Genomic DNA, 14573 nt, shown 5'->3' with positions numbered 1-14573 from the left:
CAAACTTGAAATCTGAATCGGTAATTTTTATTTACTCGTCATTATTTGCTGTTGCCTTCCATTAATTAAAAGCTTGCAACCATATTTGGATAACAAGCAATACAGCTTCAGAGGATTGATTGCCTTGCTACTTATTTCTACATTCAAATCCTACTGCTACTAGAGATATTGCTTTCTTGAGTACGTTGATCAATTTACTGTTCGATTCTGACACGATTAAATCAAATACTCTAGATTTATAAAAATCCATGTTTATATGATCAATTTGGAACATTCATTCGATGAAATTGATAATGCAGATTTTCTAGTTGTAGCAACTTTTGCGAGGATATAACCTTGTTGTTGTCTATTAAGTAAGCTGCAAAGTTAAAAAATAGGTATGTCGAATCTTTTCGAGCAAACTCAAGCATTTATAGTATTGCAGAGTTAATGCAATTAATAAACTTATTTCTGAGGTTTTATTGGCTTAAACAGGTCTATGATTTATATGGGACAGTATTTATCGCAGTTATTCTTGTGAAATTGAATCGTGTTGTATATTATGTGCTTGAGTACGAACGTTGTGTATTTCGAACCTGCAAGTTAGTACTAAAAGACTCGGTCAGGAAAGAAATTTTTCATTCTTATTGGAGGTTTTGTAAACGTTTTTAAAAAAGACAGCAATGGTAAATATTTATTGTTTATACATATAACAGTGCAATACATTTCTCGCAATATTTTGGGTCATAACATTCCAATTTCAAAAAATCCTTCTCGCTAACATTGTTTTTATGTGAAATGAAGTTATTTGCATAATTTATTTAGGACAGTAATTTAAATAGTTAGAATATTCAAAAATCTTATTTCTCTATAATCAGAAATAATAAATTATTTTTGATATAATTAATCAAGTTAATGCGAATGAACTCCTGGGGCGAATTTTACTTCTGTATTATATCGTATTCTATAGATGCTATTTTTATCGCTGCTATATAGGATGCTCTTTTCTACTGGTACGTTTCGAAATGTGGTCCTGATGTTTCCATGACACTCAGCAACTATCTGCTACCATCACGGAAGTTGTCGAGTTGTCTTCCATCGGATACAGATAACGGCTTTGATTGTGGGGTGGGGGGGGGGGGGTGAGTAAAACGAGTTCGTTGTTATGTTTGTTGTACTTTGTCGAACTTGTAGCTCCTGCAGTGGTTGTTGAAAAGAAAAGAAAAAGTCTAGTGTGGAGAGAACTTGAAGATAGTCTTGGAGATTTACCGCGTTGGAGTTGCATTGAACGGCGAGGACTAAGTTAGAGAGATCGTTTAAATCTGCGGAATTGTTGGGAATATTGGAAATAGTAGGTAGAGCTGAGGTAATGCAAGAGTGGCGAGATGTTATTGCCGAGTGGCGGATGTTATCTGAGCGTATGATACACGATGAGAAGGTCGAGGGGGTTGTCCGGTGGCAGACAGGTCCGACCGACAAAAGGGTTCGACCTGAGAAGCATGATGTAGGAGAGGACCGACAATGTCCATTGAAATTTTCTCGAAAGCTTTGCCAGGTGTATCCGTTATTGTCATCGGTTGCCTGGTCTTTACGCGAACTAACTTTTTCTTTTGGCACGCTGTGCATGAGTTTACGAATGCTTGTACTTCTTTCTTTCTTTCTTCTATTTCTATGTTACGATCGTTGGTATTGAATGAATGATTAAATGGTTTGTTCGCAGTTTCGAACCTATCTGCATACACCGGTTGCAGTTCGGGAAATTGAAGGTAAATAAATTGTTTTACCACTCATCCAAAATATTAGTGTATAGGTTTATTGAAACGAGTGATTGTATATTTAACAAATTTGCATTAAAATCTTCCGGGTCCCAATCGGGGTCGCGATAATTTTCGTCGGCGAACAGTTTCTCTAATTCGTCGTAGTTCGCCCGGTCTTTATCCGATACTGGATCATAAGCTTCTACCGACGGGGGAGAGTCTGGGAACGGATCAGGCCTTAGGGATACTTCTGCCAGCTCTCTCCCTATATCACGGAGCCTTTGTTCGTATTTTACGCTAAATTCCCGTTGGAGTGCGCGGATTCGTCGGATGGCTCTAGTTTTGCGTCCCCCTCGACGTTTATTATTCGCACGTTTCTTGGAACCATTCATCTAAAGATTATTATTTTATTCATTAAAAATATGTATATATTTTGGATTACTATTATTATTATTCTCTCAGAATTATGAACTTTAAGCGTCACTTGGACGCAGAGAGGGTTGGAAAGTATAAGCGTCGCTTGGACGCAGCTAGGTCGGCACGTATAAGCGTCGCTTGGGCGCAGAGAGGGTTGGAAAATATAAGCGTCGCTTGGACGCAGAGTAAGTGCCAATCCAGAGAGGTAAATAATAATAGGAATCACACTTGGTTAATATTGAGTATAGTAATAAAATCGAAACGTTCGAATGCGGGTTGAATTATTTTTAAGCAATGAACTAATTTTAAAATAATATAAACTCGGTGTTAGAACTAAGAACCATGCACTGAGTTTTACAATGTTTTTTTATAAGTACCTTAGCGTATGTTATGCGACGTTAGTTGAACTATTATTGAATTATTATTTTCGATAAACTGTTCGGTAGACTGGTGTTCGATAAACTCGTGTACGGTAGACTCGTGTTCGGTAGACTCTTTGGCCACTGTGTTTGGTAGACTCTTTGGCCACTGTGTTTGGTAGACTGTTTGGCCACTGTGTTTGGTAGACTGTTTGGCCACTGTGTTTGGTAGACTGGTTGGAAATAATTGAGTTTAGATCTTTTTATATAATTTTTCAACAGTCTGTAGTCTCCGTCGGTAGTGTCCGTTTAGTCAATCCGTCCATTGTATTTTGTCTTCAGGTTGATGATCGATACATATATATATATTTTACAGGCTAGATCTAATATGAGCTAGTTTTAATTTGTTAATGTGAACGGTACGCAGAGTACCTCCAAATAAGATTTTTACATTCTCCTTGGGTAGGAGTTCTATAACCTTGTGCGGGCCGGTGTATTGGTTACAGAATTTACCTCTCAAGGGTTCTTTCAGTAAATATACTAGATCTCCTGCTTTTTTAAATTTTGAGGGTTTATTCGTTTGTCGTAATAATGTTTCGATCTGGTTTTCGCTGCAATCAAATTTTTTCGAGCCGATGATTGTAATTTGTTTATCGTAGTGTGTAGTTCTTGGAGATAGTCTGTGTAGGTAGGCCCTACGTTTTCTCTGACAGGATTGTAGCTGCTAGGTTCGCGAGCAATTCTACCAAAAATTAGTTCATGAGGAGAAAACTTAGTGCCTTCGTGAACAGAAGTATTGTAGGAAAACATTGCTAATTCTAACCAGTCGTCCCAGTTAGACGAGTTCGTTACATATTGTTTGAGATATTCTATTAAGACGTGATGCGACCTTTCGATGGAACCATTACTTTGCGGATGATATGCGGTAGTTTGATAATGTTTTATTTTAAATTTCTTTGATACTTGTTTCATTAGATTTGATGTAAAGTTAGAACCTTGATCCGTTAATATTGCCCTGGGGGCTCCGAATCGGCATACTAGATGTTTGATAAAGGCATCTGCTATATCCGCAGATGTGGTTTGATCTAAAGGTACAGCTAAAGAATATTTTGTCAGTAAGTCCTGTATGGTCAGTATGTATCTATTTTTTCTTTTTGTTTCTGGTAAGGGACCGACTATATCTAAACTGACCTTATCAAAGGCGTTACCCGGTGTATCTGTTAACACCATGGGTTGCCTTGTTTTTATTCTCGTTAGTTTTTTTAGTTGGCATTCGTTACATGTTCGGATGAAGTTCCGAATATCCTTTTTTATTCCATCCCAATAAAATTTTTGTCGAATTCTATGGTATGTTTTCGTTATACCCTTGTGTCCTCCTATTGCAGATGCGTGATTTTCGTTTATAATACTTAGTCTTTCTGTTACTGGAGGTATTGTGATTTTACCAGTACATACGGTTAAGTTTACATTCTGGTCTCTAAATATTTCTTTAAATTCGTTTAGTATGTACTTCCAAGGGATGTCTTCTATATTTTCAGTTTTGCGTATTGAGAAAGATTTCAGTTGTAGTTCTTGTGCTACGTCCAATAAAGAGGCCAGACAATTGGTAACATTTGTAGGTTCAATAGGTGCGTGATTGTTGGCTTTGACCGGCAATGCTATAACGTAAAATGTTTCGGTAGGATGAAGCCTGGCCCGTTCATATGTTAGATCGATAAATGTTCCCAATTGGTTAGCTTCTTTTAATTCCTTTGCACCTTCGTCGATTGGATTGCCGTTCATGTCAATGAATACGACCTTGTGCGTTTTGCTCATGTTCAAGGGCTCGCGGCTTTCAGTTATGTGCAAATGCGGGTTGCGCTGTTGGACAATAGTCGTAGTCTCGTCGGGGTTGCTCAAGGGGCTTATATGTTCCCAAAGCACGTCTCCTTGACTAGGCGTTATTTCCATGTCGTTGGTTATTGAATTGTCCTCGGGTACGTCATCAAACAGTCTGGTGGCTATCGGTTCGAGCGATGATTCTTCTATTTCCGGGTGGTATGGTACTGGTGCTGGTATAGGTGTGGACAAGTCGTCGCGTTTCTTGCGTTTTCTCGTCGCGTCGAACATGGGTGAATCGTCCGATGAGATGTTTAGGTCAGTCTTTTTCTTCTTTGTATAAATGTATTCTTCTTCTCCTGCATCTTCGAATGATATGGAGGCTGTTCTCTTCCTGGCTGATTTCAGGTAGGCATTGTTCGGGTGGATTTCTCGATAAAGCGTCTGCGTTGGCGTTGGCTCTGCCTTCCTTATATTGTATTTTATATTCGTATTCTGATAATTTTAAATTCCATTTCCACAATCTTGAGGTTGGGTCTTTGATTGAATGTAGCCATACTAATGGCTTGTGGTCCGTAACTATGTTGAATGGTCGTCCGTATAGGTACGGTCGAAAATATGTCGTGCAGTATACAATCGCAAGACATTCCTTTTCTATGGTCGAATATTTTTGTTCGGCAGGATTTAACACACGGGAGGCGTATGCTATGGGTAGATCTTTGCCTACCGTTCACATTAACAAATTAAAACTAGCTCATATTAGATCTAGCCTGTAAAATATATATATATATGTATCGATCATCAACCTGAAGACAAAATACAATGGACGGATTGACTAAACGGACACTACCGACGGAGACTACAGACTGTTGAAAAATTATATAAAAAGATCTAAACTCAATTATTTCCAACCAGTCTACCAAACACAGTGGCCAAAGAGTCTACCAAACACAGTGGCCAAAGAGTCTACCGAACACGAGTCTACCGTACACGAGTTTATCGAACACCAGTCTACCGAACAGTTTATCGAAAATAATAATTCAATAATAGTTCAACTAACGTCGCATAACATACGCTAAGGTACTTATAAAAAAACATTGTAAAACTCAGTGCATGGTTCTTAGTTCTAACACCGAGTTTATATTATTTTAAAATTAGTTCATTGCTTAAAAATAATTCAACCCGCATTCGAACGTTTCGATTTTATTACTATACTCAATATTAACCAAGTGTGATTCCTATTATTATTTACCTCTCTGGATTGGCACTTACTCTGCGTCCAAGCGACGCTTATATTTTCCAACCCTCTCTGCGCCCAAGCGACGCTTATACGTGCCGACCTAGCTGCGTCCAAGCGACGCTTATACTTTCCAACCCTCTCTGCGTCCAAGTGACGCTTAAAGTTCATAATTCTGAGAGAATAATAATAATAGTAATCCAAAATATATACATATTTTTAATGAATAAAATAATAATCTTTAGATGAATGGTTCCAAGAAACGTGCGAATAATAAACGTCGAGGGGGACGCAAAACTAGAGCCATCCGACGAATCCGCGCACTCCAACGGGAATTTAGCGTAAAATACGAACAAAGGCTCCGTGATATAGGGAGAGAGCTGGCAGAAGTATCCCTAAGGCCTGATCCGTTCCCAGACTCTCCCCCGTCGGTAGAAGCTTATGATCCAGTATCGGATAAAGACCGGGCGAACTACGACGAATTAGAGAAACTGTTCGCCGACGAGAATTATCGCGACCTCGATTGGGACCCGGAAGATTTTAATGCAAATTTGTTAAATATACAATCACTCGTTTCAATAAATCTATACACTAATATCTTGGATGAGTGGTAAAACAATTTATTTACCTTCAATTTCCCGAACTGCAACCGGTGTATGCAGGCAGGTTCGAAACTGCGAACAAACCATTTAATCATTCATTCAATACCTAATGAAATTTTTTTTTTTTTTTTTATTATTAGAAATCAGCAATCAGAATACAAATTCTATGGGCCGATGTGATTGCTGGGGACTTGATGTGTAGTCCGTTAATAGCATGATGAGGGTTTTCCCAATGAAAAGTCCTCCTGAACCTCATTTAAGGTCGATTGGCCATCTTCTTTTTAGTCTCCTGCTGTATTGTTGTTGTATGAGTGGCATAATTAGTGGATTTGTGTGTTCGTTTAATTTAGTGAAGTGCTTCCTACTTCTTTCATGGATGGTGTCAATGACGAAGGGAATACCAAGATCATTATGAATTGTTTCATTGGTAACGTACCAAGGGGCGTTAATAATTGTGCGAAGTGCCTTGGATTGTGTTCTTTGGATGATGGCTATGTTGGTTTTGCTGGCACTTCCCCAGAGTTCTAGTCCGTAGGTCCATATCGGTATGATAATAGCTTTGTAAAGTAAAATTTTGTTTTCTAGTGAAAGTTTTGATTTGTATCCAAGAAGCCAGTGCATGTTTTTGAGTTTGAGGTTTACTTGTTTTCTTATATTTGTAATATGCTTTTTCCAGGTTAATTTGTTGTCTAGGTGAAGGCCCAAGTATCGCACCGTTGTAGCTTCGGGAATAGGAATTTTGTTGAATAATATGGGCGGGGGGGGGGGGGGGCAAAGACCCTTTTTGAGAGTGAAGGTTATACGACTGGATTTGGCTTAATTGATTTTAATTTTCCATTTGGAGGTCCAGTCTTGTATAATGTTTAGATGATTTTGTAGATAGGCCGATGCGATGACGGGATCTTCATGGCTGGCAAATATCGCAGTGTCATCTGCGAACGTTCCTAACGAGGTATTGGCGGTTGTTAGTAGATCAGATGTGTGGATTAGGTACAATAGAGGGCCCAAAACACTGCCTTGCGGTACTCCAGCACTTATTGTATAAGTATCCGATTTTTCACCGTCCACTTTTGTATTGAATTCACGGTCTTGGAGGTATGAAGTAAGTAGGTGGTAAAATGTAGGAAGAAGGGACTTAATTTTGTACAGTAGCCCAGCGTGCCAAACCTTATCGAATGCTTGCTTGACATCCAGGAAAACTGCGGTGCAATACTTTTTTTCTTTAAGAGTTTTGTTTATTGTATGTACAATTCTGTGGCATTGTTGTACCGTGGAATGGTGATGGCGAAAACCGAATTGATGGTCAGGGATGGTATTTAGGTTGCGTGATATTCTGTGCAGTATAAGTCTCTCCAGTACTTTAGAAATGACTGGTAGCAGGCTTATTGGTCTGTAGGAGGTGACGTCTTTGGGATCTTTTCCTGGCTTTAAGAATAAAATAATTTCAGCTGTTTTAAGTGGTTTGGGCCAATAGTTTAGTCTGATGACTGCATTAAAGATGTAGGTTAGCATTACTATGCTTTTCTTTGGTAGTTCTTTGAGAATTTTAGATGTAATACGATCCGAGCCAGGTGATTTCTTGTTGTGTAGTTTTTGTATTTCACTTCTGATTTCATTGGGAGATGTGAGCTCAATGATTTCATGTGACACAGAGTTCGTAGATTCGGCAGCCAAGTAGTCTTCGACGTCTTGATCAGGGTCAGAATTGTTGGGTGTGAATACTGCCTTGAGATGTTCTGCGAAGAGGTTCGCCTTTTCTTTACTGCTCTTAGCCCACGGGCCAGGGGGAGTTGATTTTTTTCGGATAGGAGGATTAGATTGGACCGGTTTTAATGCTGTTTTGACTGCGCGCCATATTGAATTATCACGTCGGTTGAGGTTAAGAATATAGTTCTGAAACGAGCTGTCGCGTAATTCCTTCAGTTTTTTTTAAGTTTGTTGGTGAGCTGGTTGTAGGTTGTTTTGTGAGAAGGATAGCGGTATCTCTGCCATTTCGCCTTGGTTCTTCTTTTGGCGACTATTAGTTTCTTTATTTCTAGTGGAATGTATTGGGGAGCATTTATCTGATCAATCTGCGGGGTGGCGATTTTTGCTGCTTGATGAATCAAGGCGATGAACCCACTAGTCGCTTCTTCAAGATCATCTGGGTTCTTTAGCCTTATCTTCAGGTTGGTGTTTGTGGCGATGAAGTTCCTAAATGTGTCCCAGTCGGTTTTGTGGTTGTATAGTGTTGCTATTACAGGAGAATGGTCAGAAGACAATTCATTGCTAGCTTCTATGTCCATGTAGTGTTGGGCAATACCATTGGTGATAAAGAAATCGAGTAGGTCAGGAGTCTTCATGGGGTCTGTTGGCCAGTATGTTGAGGATCTGGTAGAGAGGAAGGAATAGTTATTGTCCTGTATTAGCTTGGCTAGTTCTTTTCCTTTGGTAGTGGATAGTCGAGAGCCCCAAAGGGTATTCTTGCTATTAAAGTCTCCGCCCGCTATGAATCTGGAGCCAAGGGTATCGAAGAATTTCCTGAAGTCTTCTTTTTTTAGATTGTGCTTTGGTGGACAGTAAACAGCTGACACAGTTATATTACCTCGTTTGGTTACTACCGTTATGTTAGTAGCTTGAAGGTGGTCTTTGGAGTAGTTTGATAGCTGAAAATGGTCGATTGAATTCTTGATTAAAATAGCTGATCCAGCATGGGCTGTATTGTCTGGGTGATTGGAATGATAAGTACTGAAGTGGGGTATTTTAAAGAATGTTTTATCGGTAAAATGTGTTTCGCTGACTAGTAAAATGTCTATTAGATATGTGCTGAGAAAAATTTTTAGTTCTTCTTTATGTTGGGCTAAGCCGTTTGCGTTCCAGAGTCCGATACGAAGAAAATTAGCCATTGAGTTTGCCCATAAGTATTGTAAGCATGTTTAGAACCATGCTGTTTTGTTGGATTAGTTGAGAGAACATTGCTTTGAAGTCCTCCAGGAACTTGTTTAGGGTGTTGCTGAGGTTCTCTTCGCTCTTGTGGTGTATGGGTGTTTGAGTGTTAGTGGAGGAATGGTTGGGGCCCCTTGTTATATCTGCGTAGCTGTGTTTTTGACCATGATGTCTTTTTGGCGTCTCTTGAGGGGTAGGGGTAGGGTTTACCGTAGGATTAGGTTGTGTCATAGTGTTGCTGTATGTGTTGTTGCTGTGATTGTTTCGGTCGATTTTGTAGAGTCGATGATAATGTTCGCAACCTTTGTAGTTGGCCGGATGGGGGCCTCCACACAGAGCACAAAGTGCAGGCGTATTAGTGCTTTTTTTGCAGGCTGCGGAAGTGTGGGATCCTCCACATTTGACACAAGTGAAAGGTCTATTGCAGTATGTTTTTGTATGACCGTACATTTGGCATCGGGTGCATTGAACTATGTTTTTTGCTTTTATAGGTGTTTCTATGGCAATAATGCAGTTTTGTAGCTTCTGTATTTTAAATACCTCTAGGTTGTTGCTGGCGGGATCCAGATCGACAAAGAATAGGTTTAAAGGTTCTTTTGTTTGCTTGTGTCTAGCGTTAATGATGTTTCTAACTTTATGACCCAAGGTTAAAAGCTCCTCCGCGATATCGCTTGTTTTCATGGAGTGGTGAAGATATTTGATCACAATTCTGTATGATCTTTCGTTTTTTAGTTGGTAAGTCTGGAAAACTATTTGCTTTTCCTTCAAGTACTTAACTAGATTTCTGTATGTGTCAGCATCAACGCAGTTGATTTTGATGTTATTATTTGCTAGGCTTTTGGTGAGGAATTTCTCTTTCTCCACTGCTTCGCATAGACTGGCAATCATTTGTTCAAAATTGACTACCCCATATATGTATATGGGAGGAGGTTTTGGGATTATTGTTTGATTTGGGCTTGTATTTGGTTCTTTATTCTCTATTTGTGTTAGCGGGTCAAATCTATTGTTGATTTTTATGCTTTGAGCCTCACGTATTGTGTCGGCTTGCGTTCTTTTCCTTTTCGCTGATTTCACTACTTGCTAGGTATTACTATCTCCCGTATTGACTGCTATTTCCTCATTGTCGCTTAACCCTAGAAAGATAACCATATGACAACGTACGTAAAAGATAACCATACGCTTCAGAGGCGCATGCTTTTCTAAGGCGTCAATTTTATACTAACAATGGATATTTATTTAAGTTAATCTAGTCATTTTAAAGGTTTGGCATTATTGTAAAAATAAAATGCATTTATATTATATTTTTTTATATTTTAAGTAATTTTAAACTTAAATCACTAGACCTCTATGAAAAATTAACAAAAATCAACAGTCTTCGGTTTATGGGAACAAATCCCGTAAAATATCACAAAAAATAGTGTTTTATCCTTACAAACTAGTAGACTATAATATAATCAGTGTAAAAAAAACTATAATATTATAAAAAATTTCTTTAGAGACAGTCATGACAAACGTCTTTCTTGCGTTCACCACAAACTGTCTTTTTGCATTTGGCACAGGTCATCTTTGACATTCTTTTCTTTTTAGACGTGCAAAGACTGCAATAACGCCTTTTTTTGGCTGAGGGTTCTTCTTCATCATCTGTGGAAGCCTGTACAGCAGATTTTGGAAGAATATTTTCAATGTTGCTTCGCACATGCCTTGGCAAAGTGGGTGCTTCCAGTCTTTGCGTCATCCACGGTGCAGTCAGTTGTTTATTTCGCAGGCGCCTCTGCGACGTAGGTTATCTTTCTCGGGTTAAAATCTTTCGTGAAATCAGGACATTGTAACAAGGGTTCCGTAGTTAGGATGTTGCGGAGCGTGCAGAAAGCATTCTCTTGTTCTTGTTTTCACGCGAATTGGCAATCTTTTTTTAGTAGTATGGTTAGTGGCTTCGAGAAATTTGTGAGAACTTTGGGATGAAACGGCAATAGTATCCGGACAATCCCAGGAATTCGTGGAGCGTTTTAACGTTCTTCTGAAGAGGAAATTCTTTAACGCCTCGAATTTTATCGGGACACGGTCTCACGCCATCTTCTCCGATGACGTGTCCGAGATACGCGACTTCTCTATTTAAAAACGAGCATTTCGAGGGTTGGAGTTTTAAATTTGCTTCCCTCAAACGATCGGCTAACTTGTTAAATTTATGATTGTGTTCTGAGAGGCTTCGCGTGTAGATAACGATGTCATCCAAATAAACGAATAATTCCGTGCCTTGGAGGCCGGACAGGACGCTGTCCATCAAGCGTTGGAATGCCGCTGAGGCGTTTCTGAGGCCAAAGGGCATTCGACGAAACTCGTAATGACCGTACGGAGTTGAGAATGCGATTTTCGGTGCATCGTCGGGATGCATGCCTATTTGGTGAAAACCACTCGCGAGGTCGAACACGCTGAAATATTTCGCGCTTCCTAATTGGTCTAAGATTTCCAGAATACTCGGAAGCGGGTACGCATCGGGTACTGATTTTTTGTTTAACGCGCGGAAGTCGATGACCATTCGCCACCGTTTCTTCCCTTCGGCGTCGGCCTTTTTCGGAACGATCCACAGCGGACTATTGTACGGTTATTTCGAAGGTGCGACGATATCTTGTTCTAACAGTTCTTTCATCTGTCTGTTTATTTCGTCGCGATGGATCGGGGGGTAATTGTACTGCTTCACATGTACCGGGACGTCGTCAGTGGTCGAAATGCGGTGCTGAACGGCGTTTGTTTTCCCGAGGCGCTCGTCGGGGAGATGGAAGAGATCATTGTGATCGTGAATTAGATTTTCTACATGTTTTCGCTCTAGTTCCCCGAGGTGATCCGTGCTGATCATGCCGATGATCTTGTGATGTAAATTTTCACACTTAGATATATAAAAAAAACTTTATTTCATTCAAGCGGGTTACGCCTGAATGTACAATACAATAAATGAACACAGTACAAATTTTAATAGTAACGACGGACAGCAATTTGATGTGTATGGGTCAAAACCCTGATTCCAACTCAATGGTCTGTCTTCGATGTGCGGTGATTTTATACAGGCTCTTATCTCGCTCCACGTGGATCGTAGTCGGCTGGACCTTGTACCCTGGCTGTTGCTAACCGGATGTTGTTATGATGGTGTAACGGGGCGTGTAGGCTGTCACACTCCCCCCGTCTTAGATTGAAGTTGGTCCTCCAAATTCAGCGGCGGTTCTTTTTCAATATGGCTGTTGCTAACCGGATGTTGTTATTGTTACGATCGTTGGTATTAAATGAGAGATTAAATGGATTGTTCGCAGTTTCGAACCTGCCTGCATACACCGGTTGCAGTTCGGGAAATTGAAGGGAAATAAATGAAATGGTTTTACCACTCATTCAAGATACTAGTGTATGGTTTATTAAAATTAAATGTTTAACATGTTTATGTTGAAATATTGCGGGTCCCAATCGGGGTCGCGAAAATCTTCCTCTTGGAAGAGGCGCTCTAAATCGTCGTCGTGATACCCCGGTCTTTCTCTGTTACCGGGTCATAGACCTCCACGGACGGAGGAGAATCAGGGAACGGATCTGGCTTCAATGCTTCCTCGGCCAACTCCCTCCCTATATCTCGGAGCCTCTGTTCAAATTTCACGGTAAACTCCCGTTGGAGTGCGCGGATTTTTCGGATTGCTCTCGTTTTGCGCCCCCCCTCGACGTTTATTATTTGATCGCTTCTTCGAACCATTCATCTAAAGATTAATTTTTTAGATTCATTAAATATATATATGTATTTTTGGATTCCTATTATTATTATCCTCTCAGTATTATTAAGCTTAAGCGTCACTTGGACGCAGCTAGGTCGGCGCGTGTAAGCGTCACTTGGACGCAGCTAGGTCGGCACGTGTAAGCGTCACTTGGACGCAGAGAGGTCGGAAAGTATAAGCGTCGTTTGGACGCAGAATAAGTGCCTCGCATAAGCGTCTGTTAGACGCTGAGTAAATGCCAGCCCAGAGAGGTAAATAATGATAAGAATCACGCTTGATTGATATTTAGCAAAGTAGTAAAATTGAAAGTTCGAATACAGCTTTAACAAATTTTGACTAGTGAACTAATTTAAAAATAATAATAATAATAATACAAACTCGTCGTTAGAACAATAAACCATGCACTGAGTTTTACAATATTTATATAAGTACCTTAGCGAAATATTTGAATTACGTTGTCGTAGTTAGTCGTATTACTATTCGAATTATTACGTTTGATACTCTTCGGCCACTGTGTTTTGTAGACTGGCTTCTGTGGACCTCGCCTGTGTTTTTATAGGGCGCAGCCAGTGGTCGGACAGGTGGGGGTTCCCGTGTGAGTGTGTCTTCGCGGGCTGTCCCGCTGCATTCCATTCCCATCTGCATTTTGCAGGTGTGCCGACTGTTATCGCAGTCACGTACGCCTCGGCGAGACCGAGTCTACGTGCCTCTTCTCGCTGCGTGCCTTTCCTATCTGCACCCGCTGGCGAGCCGGTCCTTATCGCAGTCACGTACTCTGCATGGGACCGAGTCTTCGCGGCCTGTCTCGCCGCATACCTTTCCTATCTGCATCCGCTGGCGCGCCGGCCCTTATCGCAGTCACGTACTTTGCATGGGACCGAGTCTTCGCGGCCTGTCTCGACGCATACCTTTCCTATCTGCATCCGCTGGCGCGCCGGCCCTTATCGCAGTTACGTACTTTGCATGGGACCGAGTCTTCGCGGCCTGTCTCGACGCATACCTTTCCTATCTGCATCCGCTGGCGCGCTGGTCCTTATCGCAGTCACGTACGGTCCGTGTGCCAACTTCTGCTTCGCGTTTCCCATCAGAGTATTGACATCGCCACAACGACTGAGTGGGGACACTCGCTGGCGGGGATGGCTACGTTCGCTGGGCCATCGCGTCAGTTGAGTCTTAGGTTCTAGACAGTGCGGTACAATAGTATTGACTAAGACCAGTCGCGAGTGCAATCACAGTTCGTTCATTACTTTTTTAGTATTAGTATTTGATTTTCCGTGTCTACGAGTGTTTTTTCAATTGAGCTTCTATTCGGCGAGCTGTGATTCTCGTTCGTGGTGAGTCTACAGTTCTATTTTTTAAAGTGATATGGTATATTCGGGAAATGTCACGTTTTTGACACTTTTAGTTTAAATTCTTTTAGTTTTAGTGTACATTTTCGGAATTTTAAATTGAAGGGCCGAGCGCTCAAATGGTGTCAAATTGCGATGTAATTTGACACCATTTCTCAAAATTTTTCGAGCGCCCGGCGCTCGACCCGGCAAGGCGTGTGTCTACCGAATTCGGGTGTTTATTAGTCGCGGGACGTGACATATGATGGTGTAACGGGGCGTGTAGGCTGTCACAATCTCCTTGCATCGGGAGGCGATAGATTTGGAATTGAGATTTAGAATTGATTTTCGCGATTTTGAATTGATTGGACTTGAAAAAATATTTTTCTGATTTCCGGTGATCGA

General features: G+C 40.7%; 2 long non-coding RNA genes across 2 annotated transcripts; both read right to left on the bottom strand.

Annotated features, from left to right (window-relative positions):
• Window positions 1–1771: 1771 nt before the first annotated feature.
• LOC143262591 (uncharacterized) lies at window positions 1772–2649 on the bottom strand. The gene is made up of 2 exons (XR_013036344.1): window positions 2531–2649; window positions 1772–2128 (listed from the first exon to the last, which is right to left on the bottom strand). It is a non-coding gene; the product is annotated as an uncharacterized LOC143262591 (long non-coding RNA).
• A 9335-nt stretch (window positions 2650–11984) lies between these two features.
• Window positions 11985–13664, bottom strand: LOC143262589 (uncharacterized). Its single transcript, XR_013036342.1, has 2 exons — window positions 13273–13664; window positions 11985–12825 (listed from the first exon to the last, which is right to left on the bottom strand). It is a non-coding gene; the product is annotated as an uncharacterized LOC143262589 (long non-coding RNA).
• Between the last annotated feature and the right edge of the window lie 909 nt (window positions 13665–14573).

The sequence above is a fragment of the Megalopta genalis genome, unplaced genomic scaffold (genome assembly GCF_051020955.1).
Source record: "Megalopta genalis isolate 19385.01 unplaced genomic scaffold, iyMegGena1_principal scaffold0153, whole genome shotgun sequence".
In the NCBI taxonomy this organism is placed as follows: domain Eukaryota; kingdom Metazoa; phylum Arthropoda; class Insecta; order Hymenoptera; family Halictidae; genus Megalopta; species Megalopta genalis.
The sequence above is the reverse complement of the archived record's forward strand: the minus strand, read 5'-3'. Positions and strand labels throughout refer to the sequence as shown.